The 20,390-nt window shown below is 47.4% G+C and overlaps 1 protein-coding gene across 2 annotated transcripts in view; it reads right to left on the minus strand.

Annotated features, from left to right (window-relative positions):
* Positions 1 to 20,390, minus strand: part of LOC147722720 (uncharacterized) — a 366,241-nt gene that overhangs the window by 329,285 nt on the left and 16,566 nt on the right. For both annotated transcript variants that reach the window (XM_086965197.1, XM_086965198.1), the window contains exon 3: positions 13,516 to 13,608. The gene's annotated coding sequence lies outside the window, so the exon portion shown is untranslated. The remainder of the gene's footprint in view (positions 1 to 13,515; positions 13,609 to 20,390) is intronic.

The following is a 20,390-nucleotide window of genomic DNA, read 5'->3' on the forward strand; positions in this document are numbered from 1 at the left end:
CTAATGGTATAGATTTATATATAAAAATTGTGTCGGCCGTTGGTTGCGTACGTTAATTACAATAAATATAATTTAATGATAGATATTCATATATAAAGAAATTTCATGGGATTACTTTTGAATGATAGAAGGCACTATATTTTAAATCTGATTATTGCATGCACACAGGGATGGTAATATGCCACTACTTGCTCGCTTCATTGTACGTCAATTGAAAAACATATCAGTATTTAAAATTGGCTATTAATATTCATTTTATGTACATGTTGCTTACACTACACTTTGGCAAGAAATGCAAGACCAATGTTTTCATTAGTAATTGTTTTCTTTACATGTTGATTACACTGTTTTGAAGAAACGTCTTGTTCGCTTTAGTCAACGGCAATAAGAATGACAATTTTGAATTAGAAGGAATTGTTCTTTTTTTACCATACTTATGACCTTCACTTACAGGGAATTGTACTTTAATGCCAGCCATTAGTTTACTTACATGATAGTTTTACGTTGACATTTTGCCCCAACTCAGGTACTGCAATTAATATACAAACTCGCCGCACGCAAAGCCCTTCTTTCACTAAAGCCGCATGACAGGGACTTTACAAGCACCAAAGAGAACACAGTATGCGATGTAATGGAGTGTGATTTGTCTGTATGTGATCGGGTGGCATTGCCTATAGGGTAAACAACATTGCTGTTGAAACGGCATGCGTTCTGAAAACTTGCAAAGTTATAGTATTGGCGATGTGAGAACTGCGTGCTGAAAGCACGCATTGTAACGCTGTGCGGTGTACCATCATACATTCAGCTGAACATGCCAAGCTTTAGTAGGCATGCTAGGCTCCAGGTTCAGGGTCTTGTTCTTAGTGCTTAGAGACCTTCTGGTGATTTGGCGCTATACAAATAGAAATTAACATTAACATTTTGTAATCGAGAATTTTAAAGTCTCCACAGCACATTTTGGGCTGTTTCCTGTGGTGGGCACTTGACCTACCCGCACAAGTGATGTACCATTTTTATCAGTAGACTTGGGGGAATGGTGAGTGGGTAAAATGTTGTGGCTCCCATCAGATTCCAGAACTTTCCATCACCAAAATGTGAGGAAAGTTAGTTTTTTGGGCCAAAGTTTGAGGTTTGAAAGTGATTGTGTGTAACAAACCCTGGTGAGAGCCACACAAGTCACCACATCCTGGATTCCCCTGGGTGTCTAGGTTTGAAAAATGCACCGGTTGGTTAGGTTTTCTTAGGTGCCGGCTGAACTAGGGTCTAAAATCTCTAGGTAGGCACATTGCAAAAAAAGGGTCTGTTTTCAATGGAAAAATGTGATGTGTCCACGTTGTTTTTTGGGATATTTCCTGTCACGGGCACTAGGCCTACCTTCACAAGTTCGGTACTATTTTTATCGGGAAACTTTGGAGAATGCTGGGTGGCTGGGAGTTTTTGGCTTCCCGTAAATTCGAGAACTTTCCATCACAGAAATGTTAAGGAAGTGTTTTTTTTAAAATAAAGTTTGAGGTTTGCAAGGGATTCTGAGTATAACAGAACCTGGTGAAAACCACATAATTCACTCCATCCTGGATTCCCCTGGATGTGTACTTTAAAAAATGTATAGGTTTGCTTGGTTTCCTTAGGTGCCGGCAGAGCTAGGGTCCAAAATGCACAACTAGGCACAATGCAGAAATGGGTCAATTTTCACTATAAAAATGTGATGTGTCCACGTAACACTTTGGGCCATTACCTGCCGCGGCTACTAGGTCTACCCTCACAAGTGAGGTGCCATTTTTATTGGGAGACATTTGAGAATGCTGGGTGGCTGGAAGTTTGTGGCTCGCCACAGATTCCGGAACTTTCCATCACACAAGAATTTGAGGAAAAATTATTTTTTTGAAAAAGTTTGAGGATTACAAGGGATTCTGGGTAGCAAAACGTCCTGGATTTTCCTGGCTGTCTACTTCTCATAAATGTATAGGTTTGCTATATTTCCTTAGGCGCCAGCTGAGCTAGGGTCCAAAATTAACACCTAGGCACATTGCGAAAAAAGGGTCAGTTTTCACTGAAAAAATGTGACATAGCCACGTTGTGTTTTGGGCTGTTTCCTGTTGCGGGTACTAGGCCTACCCACACAAGTGAGGTACCTTTTGTATTGGGAGACTTTGGGGATTGCTGGTGGCTGGAAGTTTGTGGGTCCCACAGATTTAAGCACTTTCCATCACAGAAATGTGAGGAAAGTTGATTTTTTTTAATGAAGTTTGAGGTGTGCAAGGGATTCTTGGTAACAGAATCTAGAGAGAGCCACACAAGTCACCCCATACTTGATTTCCCTGGGTGTCTACTTTTAAAAAATGGATAGGTTTTGTACATTTCCCTCGGTGCCCGTGAACTAGGGTCCAAAATTCACAGCTAGGCACATTGCAAAGAAAGGGTCAGTTTTCACTGGAAATATTTGAACCTTCCACGTTGCGCGTTGCGCCGTTTCCTGTCGCAGGCACTAGACCTACCAACACAAGTGAGGTACCATTTTTATCAGGAGACTTAGGGGAGCACAGAATAGTAGAACAAGTGACCAATTGACTTTCTTTTCATTTCTGCCGTCCAATATAAGACAATTTGTAAAAAAGAAGTCATTTTGACAAATATCCTCTAATTCACAGGCTTGTACGGGTACCCACATTTTCGGAAATGTACAAATAACCAATGCTTCTAAATTCTATATTTTGGTCCCATTTCGAAAATATATAGGTTTTCTAAGTACCTATTTTTCACCCATCATATTTTACCAAAAGAATTGCTATATACCCGAGACGCAATTTAAAACCCTAGCAAGATGCAGCTCAGTTATCAGCTCTGGATACCTCGCGTTCTTGGTTAACCTACAAGTCCTATGTATCCTCACAACCAGAACAGTAAGACAGACTAAACACTATATTGCTTTCAAATATATAGCAAACCTAGAAGAAATTACAGGTGAAAATGTTGGCACAAATGGCTGATTTTTCCAACTCAATTTCAATATTTTTCTATTTCAATTGTTAGTTTCAAAATAAAAATCTTGAAGATCTACACAAATGACCCCTTGATGAATTCAAAATTTGTTCTACTTTTCAGAAATGTATAGTTATCCAGGATCCGTTCTTGTTTTTATACCTATTTCTACCACTAACTGGAAGGAGGTTGAAAGTGCAGGAAATACAAAAAAATAGGCTTTGCCCCAGTAAAATGCCAAAACTGTGTAGAAAATGTTGGTTTTCTGCCAAACATCTGACTGTTCCTGATAGACGGAAATATGGTCATTTTTGCACCACAAAAACTTTATTGATACCTTTTGCAGGGAAAAAAACAGATGCTTTCTTCTGAGGCACTATTTTTCCAATGTTTCCTAAAGACCCCCACATTCACTGTATTTTGGCCAATTTCTTAGGCCCCTCCAGGGGGTTCCCTAAACCATGGGTACCTTTAGAATTTTCAAGATGTTGGAAGAAAAGGTTGCAAATTTGGCATGTATACCTTATGTGGACAAAACTTTATAGGGACCTAAGCGTGAACTACCCCAAATTGCCAAAAAAAGGCTTGGCACATGGAGGGGGGAGGAGCGAGGCCTAGCAGCAAAGGGGTTAAGAAACACTATCCGCTCCCATTAATTCTGGTACTACTTGATCTGTTCAGATATTCTACCATTTACACTAAACTAGATATACGGGGAGCTTACTACTTAATCCGTGTACAAGAAGGCTATGAATGGATAACCGCCTTTAGGACTAAGTCCGGGGTGTTTAAGTATAGTGTTATGCCCTACGGGCTATGTAATGCTCTGGCAGCATTTCAATATTTGATTAAGGAGGTCCTGAGGGAATTTTCAGATGTTTGTGCAATCGTCTACATAGACGACATTCTGATTTACTCAAATTCAGAGCAAGAACATGTTACAGCGCCTTAGGAAAAATGCTCTCTTTGCTAAATTTGACAAATGTTCCTTCCTTGTACAGTCGGTGGAGTTTCTGGGGTATGAATAATTTCCAACAGGCATCACTATGGCGCACAAAAAGGTAGAAACCATTACCAATTGGCAAACTCCTACAAATGTAAGGAAAATTCAAAGGATACTTGGCTTTGCCAATTTTTACTGTTGTTTCATCTTGCACGTTTCAGAGATAGTGAAACCCATTAAACAGCTGCTAAAAAAGGGGAAATATTTTGCATGCATTCCAGAAGCCAATCAGGTGTTGCAACTCTTAAAAACTAAATTCACCACTGCACCCATTCTTCAGCATCCCAATCCAGACCAGCCCTAATACATCGAAGTCAATGCTTCACAGGTAGCCGTAGGAGGAATTTTATCTCAAAAGTAGTCAAGAAATGGCCATATTCCTCCCATAGCCTTTTGTTCCCAAAACACTTCTGCCAGCAGAGCAAAACTATATGATGGTTGAAAGAGAACTTCTGACCATCAAACTGGTGTTCACTGAATGGAGGCATTACCTACAGTGGCTAAACAAACAGTCAAAATAGTCTCAGATCCTAAAAATTTACAATTCTTTAGCTCCGTTAGAGCTCTCACCCCCTGTCAATTGTGATGGCTGCATTTATTTAATGGATTCGATTTCATCATCACCAATCGCCAAGAAGTTACAGTTCATTCTAGACTGGGGTATGCTCACTCTCCCCATTCTCCATCAGACTCCCCTACTATCATTCCACCGGAAAAGATAGCCGCAGTCAGCAAGGGTGACACCTTCATGGCAGCCTTACATGAGGAATATAAGAAACTAAAGGCCGAAGAATATATTAAAACACCTAACCATACTTTCACAGACAAGCTGTTCCTTCACGCTCAGAAACTGTACATTCCTACTATAGAATTAAGACATCAGGTAAGTCAATAGAATCACGACACAGCATCAGCAGGGCACCCAGGTATAGCAAAAACCCTAAGGAATTCTCAAAAAAACCTTCTAGTGGGACAAAATGCGGGAGGAAATATAAGAATAAGTATTTGGTTGCCCAACTTGTGCTCGAAACAAGAACACTCACACTGTGCCTGCAGGCTTATTACAACCTCTATCTGTACCCCCAGTTCCTTGGCACACTATTAGTCAGGGTTTTATTACCAACCTTCCAGCAAGCAATACCTTCAATATTATTTTAGTAGTTGTTGACATGTTATCAAATATGGCATATTTCATTCCCGTCAAAAAGATACCCTCTGCTGCAGAATTTAGTCAAATATTCATTGATCATATTGTAAGACTGCATCATCTAGCGAGTAAAATCATCTCAGATCATGGAGTTCAGTTTACATCTAAATTTTGGAGAACACTCTGTGATAAGTTAGGAATAGAGGTGCCTTGTAATCTGCCTTCCACCCACACACTGACCAGGCAAACTGAATAGGTCAACCAATCCCTAGAAACTACACTTAGATGCTTACTATCTAGGTACACAGGACAATGGGATCAGGCCCTACTCCTAGCTGGATTGACCTATATTAACAGCACCCACTCAGCCACAAACTACACACCCTTCTTTTTCATGTCAGGACAACATCCTCAGCCCTTCCCATCGATATATCAGGAGTTTCTACTACGCTCCCTTCAGTCACAGAAAGATTAGAATAACTGCATGAGATTCAAAAACACACTAGAACAAGTTTAGCAAAAGCCACATTCGACATGAAGGTACAAGCTGACAAGCATAGAACCCCAGCACCTATATACAAAGAAGGAGACAGGGTATGGTTATCAACACAACACTTAGAACTAGAAGGCACAAGAAAACTACGACCACAGTTTATCGGTCTTTTTGACATTATCAAGCTAATTAATTCACTCACTGTCAAGCTACAGCTCCCCCCTGAATAAACTATCCACCCAGTGTTTCATGTTTCACTGTTCAAGCCATACCACCCCACCACAGGAAAAGATACCCCACCCGTTCTGATTATTTGCCAACAAGAGTACAAAGTTCACAGTATCCTAGACTCTAAACAATCTCAGGAAAAACTATATTACCTTATAGATCGGAAGGGTTATGACCCTTCAGAGCATTCCTGGGAACCGGCCTCCTCGGTTCATGCCCCCATGTCTGTGAGACGATTTCATGCCCTCCAACCCACCCAACCACAACCTGTAAGACTTCCTTTGGAGGGGCAACTGTCAGGATTCCTGACACAACTCACCTCTCTTGACTATCACAGTATACCGGCATGACTCATATTATTCCTCCCAACACTTATGAATGAACAAACATTTTGTACCCTGACTTTTGACCATATTACATGCAGTTGGTAATAGCTAGCTGCAGCTGGTGTTCCCTGGTTTGTTTGAGAAGGCTTACTAGCTTTTACAAATGTTTTACCATGTATATGCAAGGCCAGGTTTCAGGCACCATGGAAACATCCAGAACATCCACCAGAATAAGCATCAAGCAACTGACATAGATTACCTCAACGTGAACCTTCCAGAAACAGCCCTCACCAAATTAATAGCCTTTACCTGTTCTTTGATATAAGAAATTAGGATGTGACTTTTGTGAACATTTGAAAACCCCTTCTAGAAGACAGCCTCATCAAATTAATCTCAAATTAATCTCTGCATCTGTTCCTTGCTATAAGCAATTAGAACGCAGCCTTTGGGAGCATTCTAAAGGACCGTCTAGAAGGCAACCTCATCAAGTTAATTATATGCACCTGTTGCTTGTTACAAACAATTGAAATATGACCTTTAGGAACGTTCTAAAGCAGTTTTATTTAAAGACCATTCACACGGGGGGCGTGTCCAAGATGGCGGCGTGATCGGACGCAGGTCTGTGAGGCTCCCTGCCCGATCCCACCCGTCAGCGCCAAACCAAACCGCTGATCTCCCTAAACCGCCGGGAGAAGTCGGCGCCAACAGCAGAACACGGCGGGGACCCAGTAATAGCGCCCATACCCCGGGGGAAGTGGCCGACGGGACCAGATCCCCGACCTGCGGCTCCGGCAATGGCGGCCGCGACGAGCGGCTAAACGTTCTGGGCCCGCAAGCGAGACGCAGCAGCGCCGATCTCCCCACAACACCGGGAGAAGCCGGCACCAGCAGAGGCACACGGTGAGGATCCGGTAGAGGCGCTTACATACGCCAGTGCAGCAGAAGACGCCGTGAGTTCTTCGGTTGCGGCCGCAGCAATGGCGGCCGCGATGGACAGTTAGCCGACCTACGGCCCGCCGCCCCTACCCTTCACGCCAAAGAGGCGACCAAGCGCCAGCGGACTTTGCTGCAGGGGCCCTTACTCGCTGGCCCTGAGAAGACGAGACACCCCCAGGGCGCACTCATTCAAGCCCGCGGTGAGGAGCGGCCTGGCCGGGGACAGCAAAATTGAGGCTCCGGCTTCGGGCCTACTAGCTGCGCGCCCACGGCCCGCAGCGAGGAGAAGGCCTGGTCGGCCGCGCACCACACTGCTTCACCCCGGACTAGGCTGGCCCAGCTGCCTCACCCCGTGATTCAGGTGGCGGAGGATTTGCCCTGGACACTAGAGTGAGAGGAACAAGGCCCTGCAGAGCCACAACCACAGCGCTGAAAGAAGGTGAGGTGAGCGGCGGCGAGCGCTGCGAGGAGGGCTCGGGGGGCATAATCGAGCTCCCGGCGGGGAACAGACAGACAAGCCGAGCCTTACCGACATCACAGGGAAGGAAGCACAGGCCTTCGGGCCTAGTAATCGGAAACCTCTGCCTCGTGGGACGACACAGGGGACTACCGGGGAACTGCCTAAAGGGGATTGTGCCTACATAAAGGGAGACACTGGTGGCCATCGGACTGATTGTAGCGGCCTGCTAATCTAGGGATACACGAGAGACTGTCAGGGGCCTGTTCAGCAGCTAATAAGCTTGCTTCCGCTCACTCCATTGCTGTGCATTACTCGGCTGCACGCACAACCATGACTACCTCACAGGCTCGTGCCCAGAAAACGCAGAGCAACTCTCTCACACACAAAACAGCACACGACCTGCCCTTGGCACCCAGCTGCTGGTTTCCCGGTCTATCTTCGAGATCTCAGGGCCGGCCACCCGGATCGCTTCTGCAGCGGGCCGCACTATGTCAAACCTTAGGGGGAAGAAGGGACCTCAAACACTTCCCGAAATGCTGGCCAAGTCCCAGCCCAAACCCAGCAAGGACCCACCTTCCTCGGTGGCCGCAAATACCTCGCCCACACCACCGGACGACCAGGTACCCATAACTAGATCATTCCTAGAGACCCTGTTTAATTCTCTCAGAGACGACTTCAAGTCCCTGAAGCAAGAGTTGGCGGGCGAGGTCTGTGAACTTCGCCGAGATATTGAGGGGCTTGGTGAACGGGTGGAGGTGATCGAGGGAGCCGACCACGCCAGAAGTGATGAAATCACACAGCTCCAACAAGAAGTCCTGAGACTCACGGACCAGCAGCTGGACCTTCACGCCCACGCGGAGGACCTTGAAAACCGTTCCCGGCACAACAACATACGGGTCCGGGGGGTCCCTCAAAAAGCGGAGGGGATCGATGTCGTGGGATACTTGCAAGCCCTGTTCCGGAGCATTCTGGGGGAGCCTGCAGACTTTAATATACGCATTGACAGAGCGCATAGGGTCGGATTGCCTCGGCGCCCCTCTGCCCCTCTGCCAGACATCCTGGCCTTTCTCCCTGAATTTCCGCTGAAGGAGCGGATCCTACGGGAAGCCCGACAAGCACAACCCCTTCAGTTTCAAGGTAACTCGCTCGCCCTATATCAGGACCTGTCAGCCATCACATTGCAGAAACGTAAGGAGTTTAAAATAGCAACGGACTTCCTGAGAAGCCTGGGGTCACCCATTCAGACTGATCTTCAAATGGAATGGAACCCTGCATCAACTGAGATCACTTACGGACACCTGCACCCTTTTAGGAATTGATCAAGATGCCGATGTACCACCGACAAGAAATCCACGAGGGACCTCCAGGGGAGGCTGGCAGACGGTGGGCCGGAGACGGTCCCCTTCACATCGCTTGAAGCCCGACGCGACCATCATCTCACAGGAACGGGCGACAGCAGTGGCAGAAGTTGCTAAAGAGACATCCTCCTCCTCCGAATAACTCATACCCGATATGAGAGATCACTTATAGCTTGAACATTGCTGGTGCTGGGGGGTGGGGGGGTTGGGTGGGGGCCGGCGTGGCCACCATCAGAAATGACCCTCGTACGAACCTTTACCACGGCCCTGTGTGAACTGGCAGGACTGGGACTATGTCTTTTCTTGGTTGGAGGAATGGGGGGAGGGAAACGGGAGACGAGGGGGGCATGTTTAACTTTGGGACTATGGCTATGGACTATGGCTAGTCAGTTTGGCAGTTGGGTTGTTTGGGAGGGAGATGTTTGGGGGAAATGAGGGGGGTGCATGGGGGGGGCGGTGTGCTGAAAGGGGAAAGTTAATGGTGCCCTTGTTGTGTTTCACCCCTTCGGTCCCGAGGGAGGTTTGCTACTACATAGATCAGGGTTTCCATGATCCCCCGTGATGGAGTCCACTCTGAAGGTATTGACTCTGAATGTTAAAGGTCTGGACAACCCTATAAAGAGGAGGGCGGTGATCTTGTACTTGGAAAATTCTGAGGCATATACATGCCTACTCCAAGAAACCCACCTTTTACCTAAAGATTGGCACAGGATGCGCTCACGCCCTTTTCCCCATCAGCTCTTTTCCTCGCTCCCGACAAAAAAGGCGGGAGTGGCTATTTTAGTCTTCAAGCGCTTCCGCGGCTCCATGGGGGACAAAGTTGGGGAGATTAAGGGCAGGCTGTTAGCACACACCTTCCTTCTAGGGGGCAACGCTTTACAATTGCTTTATTATACGCCCCAAATTCGGGCCAAGAACCCTTCCTGAAACAAGCCGTCTCGGAATCCCTTCATTCCCCAACCTCGCTTCTGCTTGTCGGGGGGACCTTAACTTGGTGATGGACTCTGACACAGATAGGTCGGGTCGTAGGAGCGGGGACTCAGGTGCCATAACGGCTGCTGGGAAAGAGTGGCTGCGGGACCATGGTCTGTTGGACCTTTGGAGATCGGCACACCCCACTTCATCGCCCTTCACGTTCTATTCACACGTTCACACATACGCTAGGTTGGACCACATCTTAGGCTCGCCAGATCTGCTCCCTATTCTCAAAGACATTGACATTGTCCCTGCGGCGCTTTCTGACCACGACGCTGTGGAATTAACTATACAAGTTCCCAGGTCCGCTCGCCCCCCAGGGTTCTGGCGTTTACGCGAGACTCTCTTGCAGCGGCCGGAAGTTATCAAACAACTTCACACATGCCTTACCGACTACTTGGCGCTTAATGACACCCCCGAGACTCCCTTGACCGCCGTTTGGGGGGCCTTGAAAACTGTAGGTAGAGGAGAGCTCATTGCCATCGCGTCAGCTGAGGCCAAGGAACGCAAAGCGAACAGGGCTGACCTCACGGCCCGTGTCTCGGAACTCGAGAGGGTCCACCATAGCTGCACAAGTGCCCCAAGGGTATGGAGACAACTTAAATCCGCCAGAGCCCAGATGGCCAGTCTGGATACGGACCGGGCGGAATTTGCTGCGTTGCTCCTACGCCACTCTTACTACGTCGGGGGGAACAAAACAGGCCGCTTACTTGCTAGTGCCCTGAGAGCGAAAACTCAAAGCTCCCAAATTACTAGTCTGACAGATGATACTGGCCAAGACATCTCTGGCGAGGCTCAGATAGCAGAAGACAATGTAAATTCCTTGGACGCCCCTATCCGCTTAGACAAAGTCATTGCAGCTATCTCCCGCCTGCGCCCTCTGAAATCTCCGGGCCCAGATGGATTCTCAGCCGGGTTTTATAAAACCTTTTGTCCGCTGTTGGCCCCGGTCCTTACACGGCTTTTTAACTCCTTCGAGGGCCCAAGCTCTATCCCCTCTGACATGTTAGCGGCTGAGATTGTCGTACTGCCCAAACCAGGCAAAAAACCCTCCAGCTGTTCAGCATTCCGCCCCATATCCCTACTTAATCTGGACCTGAAGATCTTTACTGGGATCTTGGCTGCGCGCCTTGGCCCATGTTTGCCTGGGATCTTAAAGCCTGATAAATCCGGCTTTGTCCCCAATCGCCAATGTAGCAACAATACTAAACGTATCCTACACCTGATAGATAAAGCTCACTTTCAGAACTCGGACTCCGCCCTGCTGGCCATCGACGCGGAGAAGGCGTTTGACCGGGTGGACTGGCACTTCCTCCAACAGGTCTTGCGGCGCTTCCGCGTGGGTGACAGATTTCAGGCCTGGATCGCGAGTTGTTACCACCGTCCCCAAGCTCGTGTCCGTCTGGGAGGCTTGCGTTCTGCTCCAGGGTTGCCCCCTCTCACCCCTTCTTTTCGCCCTTTACGTAGAGCCTCTCGCGCAGAAGATCCGTGACAACCCTACCATCCGAGGTATGATTTTTGGCAACGAGCCCCACGTCATAGGCCTCTATGCGGATGATATCATTGCTGCTCTGGATACACCGGACAATTCTGTCCCCGCATTCCTGAAGGAGCTAGAATCATTTGGCGCCATTTCCGGCTTCATAATCAACAAAGGGAAATCCCTTATTTTACCCCTGGGCAGGAACGCCCACAAAGACACTTCCCTTCCTGCTTACGGAGGAGGTGTCTCTTCTGCGGCACATCTTCCATACCTGGGTATAACACTCACGGCCTCCACAGACTCCACGCTGACTCTCAACTACACAACCCTTTCCTCACGGATCCGGTCTGATCTGGCTCGGTGGGCCAAGCAACCATTGTCTCTACTTGGCCACATAGCGGCGGTCAAGATGTCGACTCTGCCTAAGATCCTGTACTTTTTTAAGACTCTCCCTATGCTCCCCCCTAAGGGCACCATTCCAGCCCTCCAAGCTGCTATCCATCACTTCATCTGGGAGGGCAAACGAGCGCACCTAAATAAACACCTAGCTTACAGGCCCACGGATGAGGGTGGTCTTGGTATCCCCAACTTGCTGCAATATTTCCAGGCGGCGCAGCTCAGATACCTGGTGGAATGGTTCAGGCCAGAGTCCGAAAAACGCTGGTTATTCCAGGATAGGGCAATGGCGGGAACCTCCCTTTGGAAGATCCCGTTTCTTCCTCGACAACAAAGACCATGCTACATGTTGCGATCCCCTATCACCCGCACTGTCATGCAGGTCTGGAACACGGTTGCGACCAAACGAGGTCTCACTACTTTCCCCTCTCCCCTTACGCCTGTTCTGGACAACCCGGAGTTCCCTCCGGGCAAAGACCCTAACACCTTCCCGCAATGGCGCGGAATTGATAGCTTCTCCGCCGGTCACCTTTTTGACTTGCGAGGTTTCCTCCCTCTCGCAGACATAATTCAAAACTACGATGTGACTTCTCCTCAGCTTTTCCAGTATTTCCAAATCCAGCACTGGCTCACCCATCCGGACGTTCTCCCCTTAGTAGGTGGCCCATGACAGTCTTCGAGAAATGGCTGGTGACAGAGGACTCTGACAAACACCTCATCACGGACCTTGACAAAATGCTTACACCAACCCCCCCGACGGGCTGAGCTGCACATACCACCCGCAACACAGCTGCCAGGGAAACAGCGACAAAATTGGCCATATATTGGTACCTTACACCGGCCCGGCTCAACAAAGGTAACCCCGCGTGCAGCGCATCATGCTGGAGGAGCTGTGGGGAGATGGGCACTCTAACACACCTTCTATGGGAATGCAGAGAGGTTCAAGACTATTGGAAGGCTGTCTTGGACGACATTGACTCAGTATTTGAAACAGAAATACCTAGATTCCCGGCTTATGCCATTTTGGGATTACCCAATGCACTTACATTCCCCCTGAAATCCCTTAGAGGTCGCCAGATGGGAGTGGCTATGCAGGCCACGACACAACACATCCTATCCCTATGGGGCTCCACCACTAGACCTACTCACACGGGTTGGTTACAAAAGATATGGTTTACCCTAGGCATGGAGCGCATTCACGCCACGATTACGCAGTCCACGGCTGCTTACCAAAAAGTGTGGCTCCCACTGCTCTCCCTCCTGTCCAGGGAATTTAATGAGATCAAGTGCCCTAAATACCTACGTATTCTTAGACTTACCGCGAACACGAATGAATCCACACGTCCACCTGAGTGACCGCTCTCGTTATCACGAGGCTGAGGTCTCAACTACCCCACATGACTGGCACACTGGGCGGGGTGGGAACCCGGGAGGTGGGACGGGGGAACATGGGGGTGGTTACAGTTGGGGTTTTTCTTACTATGGTTTCATTGTTGCGTGGCAAGGAGTATCTGCACCTCTAATATCTTATCCCAGCTCTACCGGATACAAATGAACATTCATATACTCTCTGTACACTGTGACTCTTATCTGCTTGATTGCCTTTTTTGCATGCTACGACTTCCTTGCACTGTAATGACAAATAACGCTCTTGAAACCAATAAAACAAATTTGAAAGTAAAGACCATCCACACTCCTCCCCTTTGCATAGCCTCTTCGCCTGCCACTTACCTGTTTCCCGCCTTCCAGGACTCTGCGTTGCCAGCTCCCTTGATCCTCCCGCTACGACTTCACCTCAAAGAACATCCTGCATTAGTCTCGCACCTGGATGGAAAAAGAACAAAAAGAAAAGGAGAGACGGATTAACAGACTTGATTTTACTACACTCTGTGATCAGACGCAACATTGTGCTGCAAACAAAGTAACCAGTGTTTTAGTCCAGCCTGTACATACTGTTGGCAGGGCTCTGCCAGAGAGGACCTGGGTGAAGCTACCCCTGTCCAAATGTTCTTCTGGGCTTGATGCTGAAATCATACTCACTTCAGTTTCAAAATGTTTGATAAAGGAGCCTCTACAGATAATCTAAATGAAAACAAAAAAAACAACACAACTAAAGGTTGGTTGAGATTTGAAAAGCTTTGGCGAGGTGATATCTTAAGAGATAGTGTTAATACTATTCTAAAGCCTTAATATTTGTTTGTACCAAATCTGCCAGTACCATTCATCAAACTGGTGTGAATGCCTGCTGATGTACTGCTGTTGAGTAGACGAGCCATAGAATCTTTGTCTCTACATGCTGTCTCCATCTCAACCCAGATTCTCACTGAGATTTTACCAGAGTAGTGTCTCATCCTGTAATCCAAGGGCAAGTCTCAGGAGGATTCGGGGGCAGGAGGGGGCTGGGCTGGGCCTCTGACTTTGCGTGTTGATTCAAGGAGTTCGACTACCCAGGTCGCTGTAACAAGACCCTATTTACCCAAGTGAGACATCAATATTTTGACATTCAATGGAAAGGCAACAACCAAAGAGGGGAAGGGGGACTGCGTTTCATGCTACTGTTGTCTAGGATTTCTGTTATTCCAGTCTGTCGAACCAGGTTATAAGCTCACCAAGGTCAATTGGTTATATTTACAATGTCCAAAGCCAAAAATGCCCCAGTGACAGCCACTTTGGACAATTACCTGGTTAAGATGGTGGACAAAATTAATCAAGAACGGCAAAAGTCCTTGGGTCGGGGGTCCCCCTGACTCAACTCCTCCTTTATCCAATCCACTCATTTCCTTGTCTACCCCTCATCAGGATGTTAGCCATAACCCTAACCATCTGGATAGTCCAATCTTGGCGGCGCCCACAAACCCAGACCGCTCTGATAGTTCCATCCCGGTGGCTCTCATAGACCCAGAACTTAGTCAGGCTGCCCCTCAAGACTCACCGGCACAATGCCCGACAGCCCCAAGATCTCAGAGAGTACTGCGTTCATGTAGGAATAACAGTAGGAATGTCCAATTAAAACGGGGGGGGGGAGTCGCTTAAACAAGAGAGTAGATCCACCATCAATTAGTGCTGTCTGTGACCCTAAATTAGTACCGGATAGCACCTCGGTCATAATAGACACCGAGCAAATAGACTTCCTAATCAGAACTATAGACGCTAAGTTTGATCTGATTGTCAAACCTTTATTGATCAAACTTGACACGATCACTGCCGAAGTAGTCAGATTGGGAGGTCTTTTGGGATCACAAATGAATACAAGTATAAGTGCCCAAGTTAAGGACAAGGGTCCCGGAGGTAGTAATGTAACTCCTAATACTCCTAGCAAGGCGACACCTACAACCTCTAATCCCCAAGTTAATGACAAGGGCCCTGGAAGTAGTAAAGCAACTTCTAAGATCGCTAGTAAGGTGATACCTACGGCTACGTCCAAGACATCTAAGCCATCTTTCGGGGGTCTTTGCGAGATGGTATCTACTGCATCTAACCCCCGCAGACATCTGGTCGAAACCCTTTACCCAACACAGCCCCAGGGATTCAGGCAGGACCTAGCGCAGGGAATACCAAAAGTTTTGTTAACCCACAGTTTGAACTACCACTGTGCACCTTTTGTGGCAGTCTTAACAAACGTCCCACCAGTTAGAGGGTCTGGGCACAATAACAATTACAATTACAGAGAATCTCATGACTCCCTGCAGAACAAGATTGTGGCTTGGCTTCACCTGGAGTGTGGTTTCCCAGTAGCTTTAGCAGATAAGATCCTAAGTACTAGAACCAACTGGATAGGCAGCTCACGTAAGCATTTTAGTGGTGACTGCATCGTTGTTAATTTTAGAAACCCACATCTCGCCACCACTGCCTTGCTAAGAGCTACTTCAATTCCCTATCGAGATCAAGGGATCTCTCTTCGTCCCTTAGGTTATTTCTATAGGCACCTAAACAATCAGTCTAATGCTGATCTTACCGGGGGGGGGGGGGGGTGGAGGTTTGAATCTGTATACTGGTTTTAAAATTGCCACTTCCAACAGATTCCAATCTTTGAGTGGTCTTTACTCCAATGATTGACTGGAATCTGCCCTGCCGAAATCCCCCCTTGGGGAAGTGGCTGTTTTCCCTGGAGATGGGGTGATGTAACAGCGGGGTTCCCAGCTAGCGCGGGTATAAGTGGCAACCGCAGTTCCAAAGTTAACTTCAATAATGACTCTAGAGGCTGTAGAGATGTGAGGCTGGTCTTTGATGGCCAGGGTGTGGACCCTTCCCCTAAGAACGTATCCCATGGACACAGTAGACCAAACTCTTTGATCAATATGCCCATTGAAAGCTTTAACCCCTGGACTTGTTCAATTGCTAGCTGGAACGTTGCAGGATTATTGTCTGAGGATGCCTGCCTGGGCAGGCCTGAGTTTATCAATGTTCCCAATATAATTTGTTTCCAAGAAACATGGTGTAAGGACCCAATTAATTACAATGGCTATGTTTCATACCAATTACCAGCTGTGGCCCCCCCTTCGGGTAGGGCTAAGGGAGGGCTTCTGGTATTGATATCTGTGGAACTCCCTATCACTGTTAAAAAACATGTATTGGTTGGGGTCCATTCCCAGATTTTATGGCTTCATCAGGAGCTAGGTAGAAATATTCTTTTAATTAACTTTTATAATAATATCTTCGACAGCACTAGGCATCAGGTAGTGTCTGCACTCGAGACCGCTTTGGCTGACATTATAATGGGGTCTGATGTTGTTTTTGACCTTATTTGGGTGGGGGATTTTAATACTGCAGCGTGTTCCCTTTCCGACCAAAGGGTTTGTGGAGACACTAATTGTTTTGGGGATGCTGATCTTCATTTCCCCCACAATCCTTATGGGGACTTGTTGAATAAGATTTTGGCCACCTATGATTTGGAAATTCTGGTAAATGCGAAAAACGCCTCTGGAGAAATCATTCCCACGTTCACGGGAAGGAATGCAAACACTGTAATAGATTTTATTTGCATGTCCTCTAGCCTCAGCCCGTGGTGTAAGGCCCCTGTGGTAGTGGATAATCTGCTTAGTGATCATAATTGTATCACTATTGAGGCCATACTTTGGAAGGAGAAACATGTACCCAAAATTTGTACAATTGCTAACATAGAGCCGCACAAACCCAACGGAAGCAGAATTAGATGGAAAGGGGACAAAGCGGAAGTGATGTCAAATTCTATTGTTAAAAGCTGCTTAACAGAAATCATTACCATCCTAGAGAGTGAGGAGGTTACTGTTGAAACTGTGTGTAATTTTATTAACATCAACCTCACAATTGACAGTAAATTCACCAAACTTGGTAAGGGTAAGTTACATCATCAAAAGGGGTGGTTTGATCGCGCGAGTACTACCGCACTTAAGGGGCTTAAAACGGCATTGGCAGACAAACCAAGAGATAATAGTGTGGTTAGGGAGCTTAGATTCACCTACCAGGTTGCAGTCAAACGTAGGAAGACCGAACTACGGCAAGAGGCCTAGGATAACTTAGACCAGGCAGCCGCAACTTCGGACTCCTCTTTATTTTGGGCCACAATTAACTGTCCGTTTCTTAAGGACGACAAGGTGCCCGAATTGACGGCTAACGTTAGCATGGAAAATTGGATTACCCACTTCTCTTTGATCTTTGATTCGGATAGACCGATGGGTGCACATGAGGACTGCTGGCCTATCGTTCCGCTGGACATTTCCACCGTTGAAGTTCTGGGAAGCATCACCTCCAGTAATGGTGGGAAGGCCCAGGGGCCCGATGGGGTGCCCATCGATGTGTACAAACTAGAACCGGATTTTGGGGCCCGTTGTTAACTAACGTTTTTAATGCTGCTGTATGTAAGGGTGTCCCACCTACCTGGGAGGAATCCATCATTATTCCAATCTATAAGAAGGGAGATAGGGGGGATGTGAAGAACTATCGCTCAATTTCCTTGCTTGATTCCTCAGTGAAAATAATGAGCAGGGAGCTTTTGGTTAGGCTGGAAGAATGGGCCGAATCCAAATGCATTCTGGCCAATTGCCAATATGGCTTTAGAAAAGGACGAGGGGCTATTGAACAATGTCTGCCCTTAACCTTGAACTCTTAATAGGGAAATATACGCAGGCTAAGAAAGGCTCTCTCTATCTCTGCTTTGCAGATTTGAGTAGTGCCTTCGACATGGTGCATCATAACATCCTTTGGGCGAAATTGTTAGAAATGGGGGCACCTGAGGGCATTGTTTATTTCCTGGCATGACTCTATGCCAACCTAAGCACCAGTGTCCGTTATGGCCCTGGAGGTGAGCGCACCCCAAAGTTTAAGATCAGGTGTGGCATAAGACAAGGGTGTGTTCTCGCCCCCCTACTCTTTACCCTCTTCATCAACGAAGTTGACTCCGTCTTAAAGACGATTGCGGCAGATGCCCCAAAAATCAATGCTCTTAACGTCCCTGTATTACTCTACGCGGACGATGCCGTGATCTTGTCCAGGACCCCGATAGGTCTACAACGCCTGATGGACAGGTTCTCGCTGTTCATCAAGGATAGAAAGTTGTTGATCAATAAATCCAAAACCTACATTATGGAATGTGGAACAGGGCGAGGGAAACCCCATTCCTATTTTATCGATGGGCACAAGGTGCAAACGGTGGATACCTTTAGCTATCTTGGCACCACATTTTCGAAGAACTGTAGCTGGACTTGTGAGCTTACCAATGTTCGGGCCAAGATAACGAAATGTGCCCATGGGGTGTTCAAGTTTGCTACCAAATTAGGGGACAAACGGATTAAAGACATGCTAAAAATCTATCAATTGAGATGCCTTTCCATTGCCCTCTATGGTGCTGGGGTTTGGGGACACGTCACTGCAGGGAGCCTACAAGTGGAGGAAAATCTCTTTTTAAAGAGACTCCTGTGTTTGCCCAAATCAGCCTCTAACAACCTGGTGCACAGAGAGCTTAGGATCCAACATCTTTCAGATCTGATTGCCTTAAGACCATTAATGTCATGGCGTGCTATCTGGTTGAAGGAGGAGACTTCCCTAAATAGAGCCATCATAAGAGATTGTCTCTCTACCGATAACCATTTAAAGATTCCTTGGATTAAATTTGTCATCAATAGTTTTTCAGAGATTTATGGTCTCGATATAAGAGAGGATAGCTATGTTGCTTCTAGTCTGTCCAAATCCGAGATGAAGACTGCCTTCATGAGCTATAAGACAGAGAGGCGGGGGAGGGACTGTGGCAATCTCCCCACCTGTGTGCTCTATGGAAGATATTGCGAGAATGTGGGCTACCAACCGTATTTGAGTTATGTCACCAGAGTTTCCCACCAGTTTGTCTTAACGAGACTAAGGCTTGGGATTGTGCACCACCTGGTGGCCTTCCCCTGCAACAAAAAACCTCCGACTGGTCCATGCCCATGTGACAATACTTCAGCACAAAGCCCTATGCACTTTCTATTGCTGTGTAAACTTTACGGTAACTTTCGTTCAGCCTTTTTAAAACCCATTTTCATCAAGTTTGGAGTTAGAAATGAACATTGTACCATGAAGTTGCTTTTTAACATGCCCCACCCTGACGTTTGTGTTTTTACTGCTACTTTCCTTCTTCATGTTATTAAGGCAAGGACTAGTATGATTTTTTAACTGTTTTAACTATGTATTCTGTACTGAATTTTCTACCATGGTTTTTATTGATCATTGATCATTGCTTATGTAATGTAAATGTATGTGCTTTTATGGACATTGTCTTCATGCTCCGAATAAAGCCTTATGAAATGAAATGAATGACTTGCTTGGTCATGGAGAGCGTTGAGTCGAGGATGATTCCCAGGTTGCGTGAGTGGTCAGTGGGTGTCGGGGCTGCCCCCAGTGCCGTCAGCCAGCAGGAGTCGTCCCAGGCTGATGGGTTGGAGCCGAGGATGAGGACATCTGTTTTGTCCGAGTTCAGCTTCATTCGGCTGATCTTCATCCAGTCGGCGACGGCCTTCATTCGTTCGGGGAGGTTGGCTATGGCGGTAATGAGGTCCTTGGTGAGCGAGAGGATCAGTTGAGTTTCATCGGCATAGGAGATTATGTTGAGGTTGTGCTGTCGGGCGACGTGTGAGAGTGGGGCCATGTAAATGTTGAACAGTGTCGGGCTGAGGGAGGATCCCTGGGGTACGCCGCAGATGATCTCAGAGGCTTTGGATCGGAAAGCAGGGAGGCGGACGCTCTGGGTTCTGCCGGAGAGGAAGGAGGTGATCCATTCCAGGGCTTTGTCTTGGATCCCTACGGCGTGGAGGCGTGCGCGTAATGTGCGGTGGCAGACGGTGTTGAATTGGGCGGAGAGGTCCAGGAGGATGAGGGCTGTGGTCTCACCATTGTCCAGCATGGTCCTGATGTCGTCAGTGGCGGCGATGAGGGCGGTTTTGGTGCTGTGGTTGCTGCGGAACCCTGACTCGGAAGGGTCCAGGATTCTGTTTTTTTCGAGGTATTGGGTTAGCTGTCTGTTGACGATTTTCTCGATGACCTTGGCGGGGAATGGGCGCAGAGAGATGGGCCGGAGGTTCTTGAAATCTCTAGGGTCTGTCTTGGGTTTTTTGAGTAGGGCGTTGATCTCAGAGTGTTTCCAGCTCTCTGGGAAG

Source organism: Lissotriton vulgaris, chromosome 4_1 (genome assembly GCF_964263255.1).
Source record: "Lissotriton vulgaris chromosome 4_1, aLisVul1.2, whole genome shotgun sequence".
Lineage (NCBI taxonomy): Eukaryota > Metazoa > Chordata > Amphibia > Caudata > Salamandridae > Lissotriton > Lissotriton vulgaris.